Below are 23,672 nucleotides of genomic sequence, written 5' to 3'. Positions count from 1 at the left end.
CAGAGTACTCGTCTGAAATAGAGGTCGTTGTTCACTTCTCTTCCTTCTGCTAAGGGTAAGACATGTGCAGGATGGCCCGTAGGACCTTTGAGAGGCAACCAAGAACGAATCCTGCTCCTGAGCCCAGTGATGTGGATGACCCTCAAGGAGGGAAAAGATCTGTGCTAGAGGAAGTGTAGTAGGAGCACAGGATCATGCAAGAGCCAGGAACAGGAGAGAAAACAACATCGCACCAGGAAACAACCTTGGTCAACCTCATCATGAGAGGACAAGTTTACAGTGCTCAGCTAACGCTGAGATATTTTACTCCTGTAAGGGTGGAAACAACCTTTCGGCCTTTGTGCATTGATAGTCTGTACTTAATAAGCATAAAAGTCAGTCTCTGAAGCAAACAGTCCGACGTGATTTAAAGAGGCAATACACCTAGAACAAATGCATGAAGTGTCTATATGGCTAAATCCATTGCAATCAGGCACAGGGAAAATGTTTCTGTCCTATACATGAATCAAGCTGTCACTTCTACATACTGCACAACTCAGAGTATAAAGACATCTTGCAAAATTTTCAAAATCCTGGTGAACTTCTGGATTTCAAGCTGTGTCCCACATATAGTTTCTTTCAAAATAATAACAATAATAATAATAACGGTAATAATAACTAAAAAAACCCACAATAAAACAAACAAGCAAATAAACCAAAGAAAAACACCCCCCAACTCTCTTAACACCGGGGTAGTTTCTGACTGGTCTTGAGACCAGGTAGAAATTCCAAAGTTCACCTATGAAGCTGGTGGTTTTATTTCTTTCTGGTTTTTTTCACTGTCAGGCTCACAGACTCATTCAGCATGAGAACAGGTCAAATATAAAAGAGGAAAACCAAAGCCCTTCCAAATGAAAACATGTAATAGGAAAGCAGCACAGAATGTGCTATGAACCTGTCTTTTGCATAGAGATTGTTGTCTTTCTTTGTACAGTCATTATCTGTAGATGGGTGTAACTTACCTCTTCTCTCATAAGATTTTGTAACCCTTACGGGAAGGATGGCCTTTTAGTTTGTGTTTTTGTAACATACATCACAAAAAAGGGCCTGAATAATGATGATCTGGGTTCATCTGTGATGAGGAATTAATACAGCTCTGTAATTTTACTATTATTAACTGGAGGTGTAGCTTTGGGATGAACTGTTCAGTGACAGACTATAATTTGTGTTTGGAGACTGAAAGGTGTCTAAAAAATAAGGGGCAATTAAGCAACTAAAATAGGCTGCTTATTTCTCTTCCAAAAATGCCTTATATTTTCAGAATTAAAGGGACTGTTTTGGATTAACTCACAAGCCTAAAGCAAAGATGTGTGGAGGTAAATTTAACACAGAGGTGATATGTTCAGTCTCTGGGGAGAGAGATAGAAATGATGGTTGTCATTTTCACCTTATCTCCTTTGACAGAGAAAAGGTTCAGCAATTATGGCCCAATGGAGAAAAAGAAAAAAAAGAAAAAAAGGCAGAAACTATAATTTAAAAACCAGACAAAAAGAAGAGGAAAGAAAGCACCTCAGTGCATTTTCTTCTAATGATATAAATTTCAATTAACTCAATTGATAAATTAAGCTATAAAGCAATGCAAACATGCAGAAGAAAAATTCAAATAATTTTTTTCTTCATGCTTCCAATTCTTTATAGTACATTACATCAGTTAATGGCAATTTGTATAATTTGTGTAATGACATAAATTGCCATAAACTCTCACAGTGAAATGTTGTAAAAATGATAAATCAGGGATAAAGAATGGAGCACCAGGTTCATAGCTGCTGTAAATTCCATTAATGTTATTGCAGTTTATACCTGCTCACACCCCGCTCCTACCCCGCTCCCCCATACGTGCACAGGGAGGGATCAAGATGGGAATCGTAAGTAGTGTCATAAGGTACCAAAGATGAATGTGAGTAAGAGTCCAAAATGAAAGAGACACGTCAAGGAAAGTGTGATCTGTGATACTGCAACACGTGGCAAGGCTGGGTCCCTTCTTTGCAGTGTCTGACACTGCAAAGACCAGGTGTGACCCTGGTCCTCTCTGACAGAGCCATTTCTTGCTCTGGTTGGAGATTCAGACATCCAGCAGAGGTCTGGTTCTGCACCATTCACTGATGCACCACGTGTGTCAGGTGTGCTGCTGATCAGAAGGAAGTACAACTCCAAACCACCTCTTTCTCTGATGTCTTTCTGAACACTGGCACAGACTTCCAAAGTAACATCATTATTTCAAATCAGCACCCTATCCCAGTCTGTCAAGTTGTACCTAAAACTCGATCTGCTGTGCCTTCAAAAGCTGTGTCTCCACTGTTGGACATGACAAGAGCTGGAGACTGACTTATAGCCAACACTGCAACTCATTCTTAATGTGTCCCCAAGCCTGCTAAGGAGCACCGTGCTCAGTGAATTTCTTTGTCAAGGTGAATTTGGGCGTCATGGTCATGCCATAGTTCTCTACAGTGTCTGATTCTAAAATGCAGCTCGCCACATGGTACCAACACTGAGACACTGTCACAGTGTGTGACAGGCAGCGTGTGCACAGTCATTCTCACCATATTTTTAGCTCAATAAAATGCTGTGTCTGGACCCACGAAAGGAAGGAATGGGAGTTTGTGACTTTCTCCACATTCTAAAGGTAATACCAAGGTTGTTTGTAGTGGGTAAGTGTCCAATCAATTGTTTAGTTATCTGTGGACCTGCGTTTACATTACAGTCTGATTGTACTGACTATTCTGAAGTTCAGTGACCATTTTGATTCAGTTGCAATGCACCTGCTATGTTTTTGCTTTCTTTGTCACTATCCCGTCTTTGTTACAGAGAAGGTGGAAAAAAAACCTTGCAAACATGTTAAAATAATTCAGTGTGGTCAGTAGACCTCACAAAAAATCGACTGAATTATACCCAAAGCACCGAGTGAGTGTAAACATCAGCCAGGTAAGTGAGTTTGTAGTATTTTCCAAAAGAGTCAAAAGTACAATGAATGTGACACAACTGAGTCAAAAAAAAAGTAAAAATGTAGCTTTTCAGAAAAAGTAAGAAGGAGTTTACTATTGTGGTGGGCACACTTGTCCCAGTGGGGGTTGAGAACCCTGACCTTATTGGGTGAATAGTTGTGTATTTTGGGTTTTCCTTTCTAAAATTTCTAGAATCCTTAAGCCAGTTGGGTGGTACCAATTCCATTTGACATCACAAATCCATACTCAATTGTAGGCAGGGCCATAATTGGTTTAATTGGTTTATATGGTTTAAAAACTAAATCTCCTGTAAATATAATATTTGTATCCATTTTACAAGCCTACATGACAAGTACTGAGGCACATTTTTTTCTGTAGTCTGTGATAATTTTCCAATGAAGTTGTGAGTTACCACACTGGGGTGGCCAAAGCAGAGAGTGTTTCAGGGTATTATACTGACTGAAATTTATATCTCAATAATTTCTATGACTCATGATTTCAAAGAATTTTAGCAGTATTAATTAATTTAGCCGTATAAACCCACTTGATTCAAAGCCTGTTTTCTTTCTTTACATTGAGATCCACTGTCCATCAGAAGAAGATCATTATCCTCATCCTCATTCTTGAGTTGGAGAAATGAAGGTAGAGACAAATCTCGCAAAGTCAACAGGGACTTTTACCAAGAAGTATTTTGTCTTTTTCCATCAAGGTCTCCTTCCAAAGGTAGGTGGGATTATGGAAATTGAAACCCTATTGTGGAAAGATTTTTTTTAAGGTAATATCTTCCAAGAATGTGTTCACAGGCTAGGGAAAAACAGTTTAAAGCAGAGATTTATACCTTGAGCTCTTATACCATTGAAGAATGCCCTAAATGTGCAAATACTGATAATGCAGCCAAAGCACTTTTCTGAATTGTCATGAATAAGTTTGGAAAGAACGGATTTTCCTTAGTCTAAAATAGGGCTGTGGTAAAACCTTATTGCAACAGACTGCCCATTTTGTAGACCTAGATATAGTCACAAACAGAGTTTCTCTGCAAGCCACTGGGAAAGTTTTGTTAAAACAAAACAGTAATAGTAATATAGAATCATAGAATAGCCTGAGTTGGAAGGAATTCACGAGGATCATTGAAGTCCAACTCCATACTCTGTAAGGACAATTCTAAAGATAACATTATGTGCCTGAGAATATTGAACAACAAACCAGATGGTGACAGAGAAAGTAACTCAACCTGAAAATAAATTATTTCATATTTTACATACCTTATATTTTTATCTGAAAGGATATATTTAGATCAGTAATGTCATATAAATGAAACAAAACAGCTCTGTTCCCCCACTTTTACCCAGCCCGCAAGAACTGTGTTTTCAGGCCCTTCCCTTTCTTTCTCTTTTTTTGACTGAGAGAGATACAAAAGTAAATTATAAGAAGCAATCCCCCAGTTCAATCAGGCATTAATTCCCAGAGTGAGAAAAGACCAAGGGAGGTAGTTGAGAAAACTGGAAATTTCGAGTAAAATGCAGAGATGTGTTTATAAGTACTAAAACAAATGCTTGAAGGTAAATATATAGAGAGTAAAGGCCTCTGTGTTTTGGGATAGTAACACAGAACTTATTTGTTCTAGTAGTTCAGAGATGATCCAGTTTCTACTATTATAAAAGATAATTAGGAAAAACTGTCAAGTCTGCAGATTAATCCTGCATACATCTGCCTGGAGTTTGCTTTGAAACCTTTTGGATCTAGAAAGACAATCTTGTGTAATTAGCTGAGGCCACTATAATCCATAAAAACATCTGATCACATTGATTTTCAGTCAATCAGGCTCTATCTGTCAACAGCAATTCTAGAGATCATACGAGAGGTCTTACAAGTACACAACTTAGCCCTCTAAGGTCATTTAAACTTTTCTCTGGTTTTTAAACACAAAATCATTTTAAGTCACCAGCTGCCAAGAGTTCCAAATGAAATGAAAAAGTAATAGAAACAAATAAAATAAAAGCAAGTGAAGGTCTATCTCTTTATGTACAAAAATATAAATATAATTATATAGATAAGATATTTTTATATCTATGCATGTTGCCACAGATATAATTGAGAAGTAATCTTTACATCTGTGCTCTTCTTGTTTTGTTAGAAGGGTTTTTATTATTTTTATAGAGCACAGGAAGCCAGTAGTCCATTCAAACTCCAACTGTGATGCACACCACAAATATCTTAGGATAGCAAAAACTCTAATAATGCAACTAATATAGTCTGTAAGTCTTCAAGGGGAAGGGAGTACTTTTGAGCCTAGATTATATACAGCTAGCCCTGTTTGAGACCAGTTGGTAAGGTACTGAAAGGATTTCACTCCAGAAATTTTGTCTTCTGAGTTCTCAACCCCGAACCTTCTCTTTTTTGTACTATGGTGCACCTGTTAATTTACTGTGTTAATCAGTGTTGTTCCAGGGTAGATGTCCCTGACTTTTCCTACCCTTACAATGTTGCCACCCTTGATTCCTGTTGCCTGGGCCACTGCTGTCGGGAGGAAGGGAGCTCAAATTATCAGATCCTGGTGTAAAGAAGCAGAAGGCAAAGTTCCCCATCCCCAGCTCTGTAGAAGTTACTAAATTTTGTTTCTTGAACAGGGGAAGACTGAGATCATCAAGTTGTTAGATGGATTTCTGCTAAGGTTGTTCTTTATGTCACCTCAGTTTAACCATCCATAAGTTGGTTTACAGTCAAAAGTAGTCATCTAACTGTCCTTATACAGAATACAAAGATGAACTTCTGCAGAGACAAAGTCAAGCCAGTTGATTTTGATAAGTGTTTTTATAGGGTGAATTGTTCTCTAACCCTCTACCCCCCTTTAACATTGTCAAAGTTAGGCTTAAACCCCATTTAAAAGCTTATATTTGGCTGAATTTAATTCCAGGTTTAGTGATGCAAGTCTGATGGTAAACAGTTACCTGGAAGAGATAAGGGAAAGACTAACAATGTTGACACTAAGAAATTTTCTTAGTACAGTGTTGCAAAGTATCTCTATTTTATTTTCACCAAAAGACGTGACATCTGTAAATGGTATAGTTTTATATAAATTTACAAGACATCAAACCAACTATTACCAAACAAAATTCAGACAGACTTCCTACAACCTGCAGGAAAAAAACTGACAATATTCCAGTAAGACCAGAGATTAAGAAATTTACAGGGTTTGTTCATAAATATCTCAAGTACCTCAACTGGCCAGAACCCCCTTCATAATGGCTAAAAACTATACCTAGTGACAAAACAAAGGATTTCAGGTGTCTTAAACCACATTTATTAGACAATGGAAAGTCTTATAAAATATTTAAAATTTCCCAGTAAAACTGAGGCGTGGAGATTCAATTCCTCAGTGGGTCCAAAATAAACACTTTTTATCTGTGAAGTGGTATAGAAAAAAGGTAATGTTCTTGAGAATCCCTGAATAAATGTCATAAAGGAGCAGTACTGTGTAATTTCTGAGTTCTGCTTATGCAATGAAGTTTCATAACCTTGAATGTCCTGCTCAGACTGAAGATCTTAAATTAAAATGATCAGCATCTTCAGCAACCTTAAGAATCAGCACTAAGCTTGGTTGATAGAAGGCTTTTCTGAGGGATACAGTTGACAAGAACTGTTTTGAAGAAGCACTTTCTGTCTGGACTGTAGATTTCCTTAGGTTTTGAACTGGTGAAGTCAGTAAAAATCAATTGGTATGTGAGAGAACCAAGAGTCCTTCTTAAAACTTTAGTTATAAGTCAAAATCGAGATGGTGTGGGTAAAGGGCTATGAATTGTGACTCTAGTAGTCTGGGCTTTCTGCTACCAACTTGTTTTGAGGAAATTCTTTGACTCCTCTATGAGTTTGCGGCTCACATGTGACATTAAGTTGATCTCCTACATGGCTGGAAAGTGTATGTACACTCAGTCCTCTAGACACAAGATCATGAGAAAAATCTTCCCTTTTCTTTCTACACTTTACTCAAGCCACAGATGCTGCCAACTTTGGAAGCAGATTTCTTTCTTTCAGAAACTTTTTGACGTATGATTAGTAACTTCTCTCTAAATTCTCCTGCATACAGACTTTCCTCCTCCCTCTTTTTGTTCGTTTTCTGTTGGGTTTTTTTTCATGTAAATACCCCTAAAAAAATTGGAAGTGTATAGAGACAGAGAGGAGATTTTTGTGCTATCATTTCCATCAAAAAAACATTTTTAATGGGTGTTGAACAATTGACTTTTGACTCAGTGATGAATCTATGCTGGGATACTTCACATGAAAAGGACCATTTCCCTGTATAAGGGAAACTCAGGAGCATTTGTGCTGCCAAAGTTCCTCAAACTCAACATAGGGAATATTTAAGTACAACAAAGATTGTTTCTTCAACATTGAAGCATTTGTTATTAAAACAGTGTTTATGAGGAAGAGCTCTTTGTTCAAAATCACTTGATTTCCTAAGCCAGAGAAGAATAAATATGGAGTATAGGCATATGTGAACATAACCAAGAAGCACTCACACGAACAGACAGCTCCTAAATTATATGTTTGCTTAGGGACATGCATGACAGAGCTGTGTAGCTTACCCAGGGCTTGAAAAGAGTATGAAATCTGAGTAACATACTGTGTGACAGCAGATGAGAGCCCTGAGTGCTTGTTTAACTTCAATATAAAAGTAATTATATTAAAGGCGGCATTAAATATACGTTTGAAACAGGTTTGGAAAGGATTGGGGGTAAGTTTGCCTTTGTAAAAGGTTGCTTGATTCATTAAAATCAGAATTCTGGCTTTGCCCTTGATTTGTTCCTTTTACAGTTTAAGACTTTCATAATTTATTTTTTTCCTATTTAAATGACAGGGTCTACTCAAGGTCATTGCAACTGTTAACAACAAAAACAGACTACAGGAAAGAGAAGGGGGTTTTGGTTGGTTGGTTGGTTGGTTGGTTGGTTTTTTGGTGGGTTTTTTTTGGTATGTTTGTGTTTTTGTTGTTTGTTTGTTTGTTTGTTTGTTTTTTAAAAAGACCTCAACATGTAACTTAGAAGCTTAAACTGGGTGTGATGGGACCAGATGATCCTGTGGAAATTTGAACTATTGACACTCTTTCACTTTGCACATATTTTTGTTTGTTTCATTTTAAATACAGAATTCTCTGGCATGGGAAGTTTTAGGATTTAGTTCAAATTAGGAATTCTAAGTGTGAATGAAGAAGCATGGGTTCAATTAATGTAGGAAATTATGCCATATTGACTAACCCTTGAAATTTATATAAAAGTGTAAGAGCCCCTTTATTGTTTGAGCTAAAGAGTAGCGTTATGATACTTAACAGATAACAAAAACACACCCAGTGGAAAATACAAAGGACGTCTCAACATATACCAAAGGTCAGGAGATGGCAAGAAAACAGTCCTAATCCAGGACCCATACTCCCCATGCACTAGTAATCAGTGCTATTCCCCCCCTCGCCCCCACCCCCCGTAGAAGGGATGCAGAGAAATCTGAGAGAAAAATAAGTACAGAACTAAGAATACTACTTTTTCAGTTTTTGCAGATCTTAATAATTTCAAAGATAAGTGGTATGTAGTAACTTTTATTAGTCTTTGTGGGAGATATGAATATCTGCATGAAGAGAGTAAAGAATGATTCTACCTGTACTGAATGTACTGAATAAGGTCTACACACAAAGTCAGAAGGTTACAGAACTTTCTTGGTTTGAGAAAAGAACAATTCTGATTGTGTGGAAGTAAAGTGGTTCTGCCTTTAGGTAAGGAAGGAGAAAAGTGGAAAGGGGAAGGAACTCTCCCTTCTGTATCAAGAGTACATGTAATCAATGTCATCACACTCCCAGAACAGTGTTGTTTCACCCAACAGTGACTTGTTTTTTAGGAATAACTGAATTCCTGACACTGTCCGCCAAATCTTTTCACCTAGAGATGACCAAGAATAAAAAAACTTAATAAAAATGAGTAAGGGAGAAAACATTGTATATGAAAAAGAACATGACACTTGTGTGACATATGGGTTCCATAAAATTTGTATGTTTATTTAGTCTCAGGGTAGGGGCTTGATTAATAAGTCTCTAGGACTAGTTTAACTAGCTAATGTGAACTAGACCAGATTTAACTCCTGTCTTTCCAAATATATAATCTTTGCTGCTTTGCCTACAGACTGTTTAGGGAATAGTACAAAACAACTCTGTGTCAGCTGGACAGTCCTGTAGAATTCATAAAATAGGACAATTCTATTCCAATACTAAAATATTGCTCATTTAATAATTGTTATACATACATGTGTATATGTGCACAAAATGGCAGTCATCTTAAAGATTGATATACAGATTAACACACCAGCTGTGTCTTTTAACCACTTTCAATTAAACACTACTTTCTCTGCATATTTTTAAATGGCACTGAGGCTTGTGTCCCACTTTAAAAATACTGCATGGCAATGTTGTCTCAACAGCTTCTTTTCTGAATTGCAAACTCTGCTTATATAGAGGCAGTCCTGGAGAACAACATACGAATACCTCTGCAGATCTAGAATCAAAATGCCCCTGACTTAACTCCTAACTAAGACCCAAGCTTACCTGATTCTGATCAGAAATATGTTGAGAGACCCACTAAAACTGGTGAAAGTGAAATATAAACCCCAACAGAGTCTGACATTCCTGATATCTGCATTGTAGGACATCATAATGACTTAGAAGCTTCATCATCCTTGTCAATTGCTAAGAAGGGGGTTTTTTTTGGATGCAGCCTATGTGTGAATGTAAAGAGTGCATGATAAATAATTTGGATTATATTTCTCATCTTGCACAGATTAATGCAGCTGCAAAAACAAAACAAAGTTCAAAGCAATAAGCAGTACAGGAAAATCATTCCCTCTTTTACTTTGACTGAGAAGAAGGAGTATAATTCAACCCAAGACAATTCTGATGTAAAGCCAGAACAGAAGGGAAAGAATCAAGTCTTGAAAATGAAATGATAGCAAACTGCAGAGAAGGGACCAAAATCAAGGAGGAAGAATATTTATCACCTGTCTGTTCGGTTAGCTGTACCAGAAGAATGGCTCTATAAAGTGCTTTACCACAAATACTTACATAGCCCCATTAATTATCTAAATATCACAGAATCTTAAATATTTTAAAGCCCACAAAATCTGGAGGAGGGAAATCTTATTACTCTATTGAGACCTGAGAAACTGAGGCAAATGCGAAGACATTTCAGAATACACCAGAAAAGAAGAAAGTGAACTGAAGTCTCACAAGTTCTAGAAATGTATCCTCAGAACTAAATCATTATTCTTTACATGCCAACTGTTAGACTGAGAGCCTGAATACAAACTTTTGTAAAATCGTAGAACCATTTATGCAGGAAAAAACTTAAGATCAAGTCCAAGTGTTAAGTCAGCACTGTCAAGCCTGCTACTAACCATGTCCTCAAGTGCCCCACCTTCATGTCTTTTAAATACCTTCACAAATGATGACACCGCCACTTCCCTGGGCAACCTGTTCCAAAGACTGATAAATATCACAGTGAAGAAATTTTCCCTAATATCCAACCTAAATTTCCCCATGTGCAACTTGCTGTTGTTTCCTCTTGTCTTATTTGGGAGAAGAGCCTGACCTCCAACTGGCTACAACCTCCTTTCAAGGAGTTGCAGAGAGCAATAAGTTCCCCCGAGCCTCTTTTTTATCCAGGCTGAACCCTCTCAACTCCCTCAGCTGCTACTCATCAAACTTGTGTTTCAGACCCTTCTCCAGTTCTGTTACCTTTCTCTGGACTTGCTCCAGCACCTCAGTGTCTTTCTTGTCATGAGGAGCCCAAAAATGAACTCTGAATTCGAGGTACAGCTTCACCAGTTCCCAGTACAGGAGGATGGTCACTACCCTGGTCCTGCTGGCCACACTGTTGCTGACACCAGATGCCATTTGGCCTTCTTGGCCACCTGGGCTCACTGTGGGTGTTGTTCACCTGCAAGTCCTTATTTACTGGGAAGCTTTCCAGCCTATGGTGTTGCATGGGATTTTTGTGACTCTAGGGTAGGACTAAGCCAGTAGATAATACACATACAGGTACAACAACACATTCATTGCCTTTACCAGGCTTCAGTGGGGTTTCCAAAGTGCTCAGTTAATAAATATTTGCTCATGAGTAAATGCAAGTTTCACTGATTTACTTGACTACAGAGGCATCCAAAATTTCCTTGGAGACAACTCCATCAGTTCCCACTCTCCATTAACCCTACCTACCCCTTCTTTCCCTTCAAAAAAAAAGGAAAAAAAAAAAAAAAGAAGGCTTTTAATTCCTTTTCCCACTGTGTGACCTTGCAGAGTTGTAGGAGTTAAATGGAGCACAGTTTGGGAACATCCATTGTTCTAATCACAGCTGCTCCAATACCATATTGTCAGTGAAATGGAAAAGAAATTAGCAGCTCATTTTGTGCGACGTGAACTTTCTCTCTCGCTCTCCTGCTTGATGAGAACACTCTCTTTGATAAATCAGCCATCATACCTTATTGCCATGCAGAGACTGGAAGTAAAAAAATGTCAACAACATTTTTTCCCTGAGTCTTCTGGAAGCAATCAAGTTTCACTGCTGCAAAGGTAATGCTTAATTTTCCGTCGTCGTTTTTTTGGCATATAGAAAGTTAACAGAGGACATATCTTTTAAAGCTACAAAAATTGATTGGACTTGCAACAGACGAGACGTCGGCAATGAATGAGATAAAGAGCGGATTCGGCACATTATTGCAAGAGAGGTTCCCATCGGTGCGTACCATTCACCGCCTTGCGCACAGACTTCAATTAGCAGTTAAGGATGTGTTGAAATATGTTGCAGGAATTAGTCATTTCAGAGTCTTGGTAGGGAAACTAAACTATATAGCGTTTGCAACCAGTCAAGGAAAAAAAAAAAAAAAAGAAAAAAAAGAAAGAAAGAAGAAAGGAAAGAATAGAAACTCTCAGCAAGAAGTAGCTGAATGGGCATATGTGGTATCATTGGAGCGTCTAAAGAGCAAGCCAGTAGTCAAGATGTGCTGAGTAGCCTGCAGTTCCAAGACAGTAAAGGCTGTTTTGAGGTCACAGAAATCACTACCTAAACACTTCACATTTCCAAGAGACAATATGAAGAAAAAAAAGTCACTTTCTCAAACAAACAGGGTGAAGCTCTTTTTAGATGAAAGCCAGCAGTGTTGGAAATTTACATTCTTTAGAAGGGTTTTCTTCTCACAGATCATGTCTTAATGTGCCGTTGCCATCCTGGTCACTCATTGTGTTGCATCATATTTACTCACTAATTAGCTGTATAACTGAAGAACACTCATTAACAGGAAGAAAGAAAGCTCTGGAAGAGACTGCAAATTTCTGTATAAGGTTTTTTCCACTGCTTAGAAGATGAAGTAAATTCGAAATATAGCCTATAGAGATAGATTTGGTAGACTGAGAGAGAAGCCCTTTTCTCTCTCTGAATTATAAAGCCTGATATACCAAATTCTTGCACTGAAAAATATTCAAGTAGAAATGTGTGTGTATATGTGTGTGGGTTTTTGTTCAGTTTTGTGTTTTTTTTCACACAGTAAAAAGAGAATCAGTGCCAAATTGTCAACATAGCTTGAATTGTTTCCTTTTTATTGAATTCTATTGACCTTTTCACAAGTTCACCCAAGCTATACATTCATAGGTGCCTGGGACAAAAAACCATGAGAGGTCAGGAAGACGTTTTCTTGTCCTAAGGCTGGATCATCCGTATCTAAACTATTCATGATAGTTTTTTGACTCAGTTGTTCAGAAAAATCTCTAGTGGTGCTTGAGCGTTTATGACTTTCCTAGTCAATCCATACAGCTGTTTATTTACCCTTAGTGTTTAAATATTCCCTCCAACCATGTATATTTTAGCCTATATTTTCTCTTGCTAGAGCTGAAGACCTCCTGCTTTTTTTCTTACCTTCTGTAAAGAAGGAGAGCAATTTTTTCTTTTCCTTGTTGAAACAACTTTCATCATATTTGGATGACCTTCGGTGACCATGACCAGACGGTTATTCCTTAGTCCATTCTGGTGATCCAGATTGAAGTAAACCAAAGGATGTCACAAAGAAAAGTAATCATAATCAGTCATGAAAAAGTAGCCACTATGAAATTTGAAAGTGGGATGGCTTTATTATAGACGAGTTAAATAACCTCTACAATGTTTCTTGAAGATCATAGAGTCATAGAATATCCAGGGTTGGAAGGGACCTTAAAGATCACCTAGTTCCAACCCACCTACCATGGGCAAGGACACTTTCCACTATCCCAGGTTGCTCCAAGCCCCATCCAACCCGGCCTTGGACACTGCCAGAGATGAAGCAGCCACAGTTTCTCTGGGCAACCTGTGCCAGTGCCTCACCACCTTCACAGTAAAGAATTTCTTCCTAATCTTCAATCTAAACCTACTCTCTGTCAGCGTAAAACCATTCCCCCTTGTCTTGCCACTTGTAAATAGTCTCCCTTCATCTTTATTGTAGCTCCCTTCAGGTACTGAAAGATAGCAATTAGGTCACTCTGAAGCCATCTTTTTTCCAGGTTGAACATATCCAAATGTCTCAGCCTTTCTACATGGGAGAGGTGCTCCATCCCTCTAATCATATTGGTGGCTTCCTCTGGACTCACTCCAATTAGTTGATGTCCCTCCTGTGCTGAGACCCCAGAACTGGATGCAACTCTGCAGGCTGAGTCTCATCAGAGCGGAGCAGAGGGGTAGAATCACCTCCCTCAACCTGCTGGTCATACTTCTTTATTAAAATTGTAAGGGCTAAAAAGACTTGCAGCTGAATCATTTATACCTATGAAAATGTAAGAAGGGTTTATGCATATTACAGTCTACAAAACATGGTAAAAAGTTTAGAAAAAGGTATTTTAATCTATAGGGCTGATTCTGTGCTCAAACTTGGCAGGGAAAAACCAACCAACCAAACAAAAAAACCCAAACAAAACCCAGAAGGAACTTCACATAAAACCAGTAGTGTAAGCAAGAAGTGAATCAGACCTTATGCCTCTACATAAAGAAGATTTAAACTACTTAAGAGATTTACAGCAGACACTCGCACATCAATGTTATGAAGGCTTTTTAGCTGCAAATATTAATGAACTCCCTTTGCTAAAACAGACTGACTATTGAACATCTGCAAATGGCAGCATGAAGTTTGAACCCTAGACAGTTCATTAAACCAGTTTGACCCAAAGCCAAATTGTTCAATACCGGCTTACAAAAGGGAAGAGAGTCTTTCTGCCAGTTGGAAAACAAATGAATCTCAGCACTGGTTCTATAAAGATCGACAGTGACTTAAAAATAGCCCGAGGTTAATATTATAAATCTTTCTAAAAGAGATTTGAGTGCATATTCTTCATGCCAGCCTTGGATCAATCTCACAAAGCGATATCCTCTCAAACGACACTGATACAAAACATCAGATGCTGTAAAAAGTGAGGCTTATTAGGTAGTCAGACATCTTTTCCTTTCCCAGCAACGGAACAGTCATCACAGTACCTCAGACAAGGCCAGTCGGCACCAGTTGGACACCGTTGCATTAGCCTCTGGAGCGCGAGGTGGCCTACAGATACACTATTATGACAGAATAAATAAATTAAAAGGGTGTATGGGAAGCCAGACAAATCACTGCAGAAAGGAACTGCATTGGTATGCAGAACAGACCAGAGTTCATACCACCCAGGGCTGTAAAGGTTGACCTAAGGGTAAACTCACCCCAAAAAATGCTCTCACCAAAATGGGATCAATGTGCTCCAGCCATATAAATTCTTGTGGTTGCTGCTCAGTGAGAGGGACAACTGGGTTATATTGGCAGAGGGAGAAGCATCTTTCAGGGGATGCAGTGATAGATATGCTAAAATCTCCCATAATGGCTGCGCCTGCTCCACTGAAAAAATAAACAATGCCAATTTGTTCTGCTACCCAAAGAAAAACCAGTTCAACTGCTTTCCAAGCCATGTACATGGAAAGTAGTAGTTTTCTTTCTAGGTTGTTTTTTTTTCTACCTCTTTTCATATGTAGAGATGTTTCTGACAGTCTAAATTTTTTCCCCAATAACTGGATATTGCTAATTTATTTCTAAATAATCATGCAAATGCATTTATTCCATCCATTTGTCTGTCTGTTGCAACAAAGTAAATATGCATAGCTCTAACAGCACAAATATTAAGGGTGAATGATAAATGCTGCTTATGGTTGATATGCAAGGAGTTTCAGCTCTGGTATGCCACTCCACATATCATCATTATCTATGGTACAGAAGTATGTCTATTTATAGTGGATAATGCTCTACAGATAGACCTCTTTATCATAATCTGAGAGTAAGAAATCATTTTTTGATGCCAGATTTGCTAATCTGAAGCAGCAATAACCACTATTAATCAGTGGTCTGTTTCTCAAACTTCAGACACATTTGCCATGTGCAGATCCCAGTGCTGTCCACAGGAGATGTCCGTAGGCTCTGGGGAACTGAAGAGTCACCCTACATTTCACAGCAGTGGGGAAATCCATGTAAAACAGAGTAACATGTTCTGACGTGAGAAGACATTTTGGCTATTCCGCAGCAAATATTGTGATGTTGAATGGATATCACTCATATTCAAGGTATTGTAAGGGTTTTTTTCTAAAAAATTTCTTTTAGTTGAAAGTGGTAGAAGCTTTGTTAAGCAGCATGTCACATGCCTCTGATATTTTGTGCTGGCATTTCCTTTCATCCAGAACTCTCCTGGGGATTCCCAGTCAGAGTTGCATGGCGGAAGCTGCTGGGAGCACAGGAAATAATCTCTATCACTGGTAATCATTTCCAAATAGGACAGTCAATGTGGCTCATCTCCATCACTAGAAGAAACCTGAACAGAGTTCCAGTTTTAGCTTTGTTCAAACCCATTCACAAAGAAGCCTGAACTACTTTCTTGGGAGGCTTTGCAAAAGCAGAGGGTAGGAGACTGCGAAGAAGCCCGTGATATCCCATGCTGGTTTGTGAGACTCTTCAGCTTTGACTGATTGTTAAGTTCCTTCCTCTTCCTTAAACACGGGGTCAGACATAGTATAAAATATCTGTCTTTAATTCTTCCTTCTAGGAGTTTTCCCATTTCAGTCAGTTTCAGTATCACTACTATACGTCTTAAGTAAGGTTTCCTACACCCATTGTCACAGAAAAGGTAGGGTTCAGAGTTTCACCTCCTAACACATATATTCTCTACCTTGCAGTTTTCTCACAAGGCCAGGTGAGTGTGCTGTCTGCATGGGATTTCAATGATGAAAAAACTAACATAAAGAAATATGATTTTTTTGGTAAGATATGATGGACTATGTTTACTACCCCACAAGCAGAACGTACTCATACAGTGTACAGGATTCTGCAAAATGCATGGATATGATCATATACATGAAAGTAAACTTTTAATGCTACTTGAGTTGTGGTGGTACAATTCAAGAGGAAACCTGGTCACTGAGTGTAAACAACAGTACATCCTTGAGACCAGAAAAGATCACTCTTGGTCTCTTATGGTGATGCTCTTGGTGACTGCAATGTTATGTTTGTTTTGTATATTTATGAGTAAGTTTAGTGCTTATGAAAGTCACAGTCTGGTCAGCTTTGAATACAATTTTGTGTACTCTATGCAGAGAACAGAAGCAGATTAATGGCAATGTCTTGTCTTTCAGAGTGCCCCAACCATGGCCTCCAAGTCAACCCTTAAGCCACAGCCATGGCCTATTCAGTTCTTGACCTTTCTCCCAACAGTTTTTCTCCTGAGACTAAATTGCCACTGAATATCAGCTCAGAGAGAGCTTTGGAAGCCCTTGTTTGATGAAAACTACAGCAAGATCAACAAAAGTTTTTGGTTTTTTTTACTTTTTTTTTTTTTTTTTTTTTACTTTTTTTTTTCATTTGGAGAGATCAGAACAGCAACATGATAGAAAAATCTTTACTTATTGTACTGATAAAGAATTTGAGAGAGTGGAGATGTTTACCTACCGCAATTACAGCATCTAGAAATGCTTTCTAGCATTCAGCTCACAGATTAAGGCACTTAAACATAGATTTTCATAAGGAGGTATCTACAGCTGAAGTGAAGGGAGTCTAAGCTCCCACTATAGTCAATGAAAAAGAAGTCATTATATTTAATGAAATCTAAAGGTTTATTCACTTAGTCAAATACAGAAATTAATCCCTTTTGGGATATGTTTGAATAAACTGTCATACATCCCCTCTACTTTTATAGAGGGAGATAATTCATTCTCTTAAAAGAAAAACCAGAATAATGATTCATTGGTCATGTTGATTTCTTTTCAATAATTGAAAAATACATAACTAACACACTGTCTAGTCCAGTTCTGAGGAGTTTGTTGGTTTTTTTTTAGACACCATAGCTCATGCTAATGAATTGCATGAGAAATGCTGCCCATACCATATCTCCAGTCACACAGAGGTGGTCTCTGTGTTAGCAGACACCAAGATTTTTCTTAGATTGTTGCATTTTCCATCTGTCAGTGTATTTGCAGTGCTGCAGAGCACATTGGATCCACTCCTGTTCACTGAGGCCTACCCAGCAAAGCATCTCTTTTGCTCTCTGAAACACCTGTCTCACAGTATAGAATCTAGACAGAGGGGAGCTGACTGCCTTGCCACGAATGAGTCCCTTACTGGAGTCTGGACCTAGAGTAGGTTGGGAATTTTCAGAACATTTTTTTAATTGGAAAATATGATTCCATCTAAGCCAGTATCTTTATAAGGAAAGTGAATGTTCCAATAAATTTTCTAATTTGAAGGTATTTCAATGAGAAACTGTTGATACTTACAAAGTGAATGTATAAAACTGATTTTACAAATTTAAATACACTGAAAAATAAAACTTTCATATTGAATTAGTCAGTATTGGACTTCAATTTTTGTCATCTGTTCAAGTTTTGATTTGTATAATTACTGTTGTTATTGCTATGGTTTCCATGGTGAGATTTTGACTACTTCTGATTTCAGATGAACAAAATCTCAAGACCACTCTTACTAGGTTCACTTTGAAACTAAACTAAGCAAACTTTTTCACTGATTTTAGGCCTTCTGAGGTGCAACAAAAGTTAAAAAGCGATAAAGTTAAGAGGGATAGTTCCAGGTCAAATGTCAATCATACTTGTAAAATAATTTATCTGAGAGTTTCTCAGAACATACCTGTAAGACACAGTGTTGATACTGTGGTTGGTACAGATCCAGAGAAACTGAGAAAATGAATGAAATTTAATCCCTCTTTGTTTCATGTCCTCTGTCCTGGCTGTGACTCCTGGGGCAGCTGAAGTCCCTGTTGCCCAGATAGCTTGATCCATCATTTCAAATAGTGGTGTCCAGAAGGATATTCCAACTTCAACCCTCTTGCCAATGTTTGTAGTTAATAGCATAGTAAGAGTGGCAACAAGTATTATTCCTACTTAGAAAATAAAGTAATATAAAATAAGTTACTCATACAGTACAACCAAAATAGCTTGGGTGGGTGTTGTGATGGAAATAAATACTCTGATGAAAAGAGTAACTTTTTTTTTCAGGTAGATCAGACCTGAACAGTTTATCCACAAAAAAAAAAAAAAAATCAATTTACAGTGTGGCAAAGAAAAAAAATAGTTACAAAAAATAGTTAATTTTAAGCTAAAGAAACCACACACAAAACAAACTGAATACCTTTTTCATATTGTGTCAACCAAATATTTTTACAGTGTAGAAGAAAGACGAGTGTAAGACAGAATATCAAAGTAGTGAGTGCAAACAGCTCCTGAATTGACAGGTCTTTCCTGTAAGAAAATAAATCTACCAAATCCCAGAATATTTCAGCACGTTAAATTACTTTTTCCTAGTATTATTTCTGTGTGTGTAAGCAGCAGTGGGTTTGAATTTTCCTTTAAATGGTTTCCAGGAATTCTCTAAGTGTCATCACAGCCTCCACTAAGCCATCCCACATTTGTACCACTTAGGAGAATAGAAATTAGATACCAAATTGCCATGAGTCTTTCTGGTCCCATGTCTAAAATACATTTAGTCAACCTGGATAGATAGGATCTATTTTCAAAATGCACACAGAAATTCTACATTTAGCTGTTTTTAAAGAAACATTCATTAAAAGCAATCAAGCAACCAACCAACAACAACAAAATCAAAACTCCAAAACAACAACAAAAACAACAAAAAACCCCAAAGACATAAACAAACAAAAAGACCCCAAGCACCCTCCCTCAAAAAAGCCAAAACAAAAAAAAAGGGAATGAGAAATGTGGGAGATGAGAAAGAGAAAACTGCTCTGTGTAATTTTTTGTATTGGAAAAGAAAAAGGACTTGTGTTGAAGTCTCCCAAAACTAACTTGCCTTGAGCTGACTATAAATAGAGAAGGTTTTTATTTTCCACACCATTTCTTGAGGCATTTCTCATTTCACCCAAGGTCTGCAAATAGATTTTTTGTTGTTGGTTGTTGACTTGTAGGTTGTTTTGTTTATTTTATTCGTTGTTTGTTATTTGGTTTTTTTTTGGTGGGAAGAGGGGCTCCCTTTGTAGACTGAATAGCAAATTGTATTAGAGTACCTATTTCTGTTGTCGCTATACTGACTCTTCACAGATTTGGAACTATGGTTTATGGAAGTCTTTATGTAGGTGAGTTGCAGCTCGGGACCCAAGATATCAGCATTATAATCTCTATGGGCCCCTGGTTCTTCCTATTATGTCTAACAACCTTCTGAGACAACCGCACCAACCATTTAAGCCCAGCATGATAAGCACTCATACAGGGAGGGAGAGAAAGCAAGAAAAGACCATTTCCATTTGAGATAGAAAGAAAAAAAAAATAAAATCAAACTTCCACAATAGTTATTAATGTTTTTTCTCTGTAGAATTAAAAAAAAAGGGAAACGTATAAAAGAATACCTGGATGACTGAACAGCAACAAAACACTCAGCTTTCAGGAACAAAATGGTCAGCTTTCACAGAATTACCAATTTTCTTTTAGATGGCAAAATACAACTACTGGAGTAATTATGTTGGAAAATTAGTTTATCTCACCATACTAGGAATCTCCATTGAACAGTCCTGATGCTCACACAGAAGATATGTTCTATTGGAAGGAATGAAGGTGGGGTGCAAAAGAGATCATCCATTGCTTAGGATAATTTTCTCTGTCACAATCAATCAATGGAATTTGTGTGCTGTAGGATCAGGAATGGGATGCTTCATATGTCGTTCCTGTGTGACACTGTGGAAACTCTGAACAGTTTATGCTTTAGCTCCTCGTCTCTGAAATATGAACATTATTAACATTATTTGGCCAAAACCAAACCAACAAAATACACAGATTCAAAGAATGTGGAGCCTTTTCCAATATTAAAAAAAATTAATATAATCACCAATTCCACATATGTTTTGTATTCAGTATTTTAATTTTATAAAATGCATGTGTATATTTCTCTTTTTGTTGACTCAGATCTTTGTGAAAACTAAGCCAGATGCATAAAAGGACTGTTTGAAAGGTAAGTAATTCTCTGCAAATTTCATCAAAGCAGACAAATATATAAAAACACAGACCCATGTAAAGTGTCTTGTCAGAGGTAAAGAGGCTGCACATGAGACTTACTGAATCTTACCAGAGAATCCACAAAGGAAAGATATTCAATTAAGGAAAGATGTTTTCATCTGAATATTTCCCTATGCCAAAGACAGCACATCATACAAGGAATCTTCATGGGAAACCAAGAGGTATTGGCTTTGCAGGTCATGGAATTACACTCTTGGTAGCCTGGTTTTCTATGGAACCATGGACAGTGTGATCTGGAGTGTCTCTGTGCCTCACTTGGTGCCTTCCAAACCAAGGTAGGTCTGACAGGAGGATCAATCTATGCAATTTGACTGGCACATACCCCAGTGACAAGTGAATGCTATGGCAGAGACTGGAGTTTGGATGCTGTCTAGTGTCATTACATAAAAGGTTTATCCCACTCACCACTGTCTAAACAGGAGGAAGCAATGCACAGTGCAATAGCTTTTATTTCATTATCAAAATAATTAATGGGAAAAAAAAATTAGATGTGTGTAAAAAAGGCAGAAACTCTTAGCATAGGTCACTGAAGTACAGAAAGTCCCAGAGGTTCTAATCCAAACATCAATGGTTTTGAGGAATCTTTTTCTTTTTCTTATTTTGGTTTTTATTTCCCCTCGCTTTGCAAGCAGAAGGAGAACATAAATTAGAGGAAAAAGAAAAAGTTTACCATTTATTCAAAACAGTTGAAAAACAATGCAAAATTCTTGATTTGAACAAAAATTGAAAATGAAAGCTTAGCATTCAGAAAACTTCCAGTTGTTAGATTCGCAACACATATTGACTGATAGTGAATGGGGCCTAGGACAGAAGTAAAATGTTTGCTATCTGACTTGTCCTTCAACTAAGACACCACTTTATTGTAATTGTCTTCATACTCCTTGGATAATTTTATTTCAAGTAACAATTAAAATTATGCATCATCTTTAAGATTCTTTTCTAGGTGGAATGAAGAGGTCACCTACTTTTTTACAGAATCACTTAAATAAGAATATTTTGTTAAATTACTTACTTATCAAGGTTTTCTCCTCTGTTTTATCGCATCAAATTATTGGTTTATTCAAGCTATTTTTGCTACCTTTTCTTGATATATGTTCTATCAGAAACCTGTTTTTTCATGTTAGGATTATCTAACTGTAAGCAAATCAATTAGATCTAAAATTTTAGTAAACTCACCCTTGTTGAATGGTGGTATACATTGAGTGCAATAATTCAAGAATATTTCATCCTCAGTAAAAACACAACAATATCCTCATTATATATGCAGGGTTTAGGTCAAAGCCTTAGCTAAATCGCTGTAACAACATTCAATTCCTGTTTAGGCTCTGTCCAGTTTTCACAAATATTTCGAATTTAAACTAGTCCCATGAATTTTGGTGCAGAACACATGACGCCATGGGATGTATTTCCTCACGTTAATTCGTGATGGTTACTGTGCTCACGAGGCATGATTATACCTGTCACTTCAAATTCTTACTGATTAAAATATTGCTGCAACACCTTCATTTATTCAGCAGGACTAAAAATGTATAGCTGTTCATCAGCTGACTGAAATACTCCTTCTGTCCATAGGTAAAACAGTCTCAGCTGGTTGTCAGTCAACCAGTAACATACACAAGATGTAGCCCCCACATCTGTGGCATTCCCATCAACATACCCTCCAAGGACTGCATGCCAGTAACCTGGCTTTCCTTGAGGTACGACCATCAACCAGGATCACTGCTGAGAAGGGACAGAAAATCAAGCGTTTGTAGATATATTTCTGTAGACATATCAACAGTTGAAAGGCAGAACTCTTTGTATTTTCTTCTAGTGAGTGCTGTTGACTCACTGTGCTGCCTTAGGCACGTCACTTAGTGCCAAACTGGGGGAGTCCTTTAGGCACAAAAGTGAAAAACAGTATTGTCACTGGTTTCAAAGAAACAGCCCACGTCAGACTCTACCTACGGGACTCCATTTAGAAAAGTTGTGCTCTTGACTTCAGCAGAATCACAATAAAGCTGATTAACCTCTGACTTTTTCAGCTTTCTCCTCTTAAGATGCAAATAATCTTTGTATTGGTCTTATTGAAGTGCTATGTGACTGAAGACATTTCTGTAAGAAAGGTATATGATTCCTAGAAAAAGGTATTGTATATGCATGTCTGTGTATACAGCATTATTTATAAATGCTTTAGCAACTGGGTAACTTGCTTTGGGCTTTTTCTGAATAGAAGTTTCTATATAAATGCAAATTATTTATTTCTAGTAGTAATATTTGTTTTTCAGGCAAGTTTATTTTCCCTTTGTTTCCTGGCTCTGAACACCCAACAGATTCCACTTCACCTGTATTTTATTCAAAGTTTGTTTCACTTATACCCACAATCTCCTTGTTCTATAGAAGAAATTGCTTTCAATTACACATATATCACAGCACTTAAACATTAGTCTCACTTTCCTGTGGTTAATAATTCACCTTATATTCTAACATCCATCAACATAAAATCAGCATAACAACTTTTATGAATCCCTTTATCATCAACACATTCCAAATGCTTATACAATTCACACTACAGATTCACATAGGAACTGGCTTAATAGCCCTTAAAGTTGCTATAATGTTCTCATCCTTTCAATCATAGAATTATTGTTCATGTTTTCAGACAAGACCCTTTTTAGTCATTTTAGGTTATTATCTCATATTTCTTTACACCCCTCAAGCTGGATCTGCATGTCAATAAAGCTGGTCCAAACTGGTGTGAAATCACTATTTTTTAGAGAGTTACTCCACACTTACACTGAATAACTGAATGAAACTTTCCTGGGCACTGGTAACACTTTGTGGGAGAAGGAGATTTGGAAGGTGGGAGAGAGAACAGATTCCTGATGGGATTTCTATAGTTTCTCACAGGATAACAGACTTTCTCTGCTTTAACTTTAAAAGAGATTTCTTTTTCCTATTGCAAACATCTTACTCGTCAGCATTTTTCAGCCATGGGCTGTTGAACAGAGCTAAAGCCACTGTTTTTACCAAGAGATTTTCATTCCTCACGCTCAGTCTCCTCTGAGCACATTTCAGTGGTTCTAAGGTTTGACTTCCCCATCAGTGACACACACCCACCCCC

Source organism: Corapipo altera, unplaced genomic scaffold (genome assembly GCF_003945725.1).
Source record: "Corapipo altera isolate COAL_440 unplaced genomic scaffold, ASM394572v1 61553, whole genome shotgun sequence".
Taxonomy (NCBI): domain Eukaryota; kingdom Metazoa; phylum Chordata; class Aves; order Passeriformes; family Pipridae; genus Corapipo; species Corapipo altera.
The sequence above is the reverse complement of the archived record's forward strand: the minus strand, read 5'-3'. Positions refer to the sequence as shown.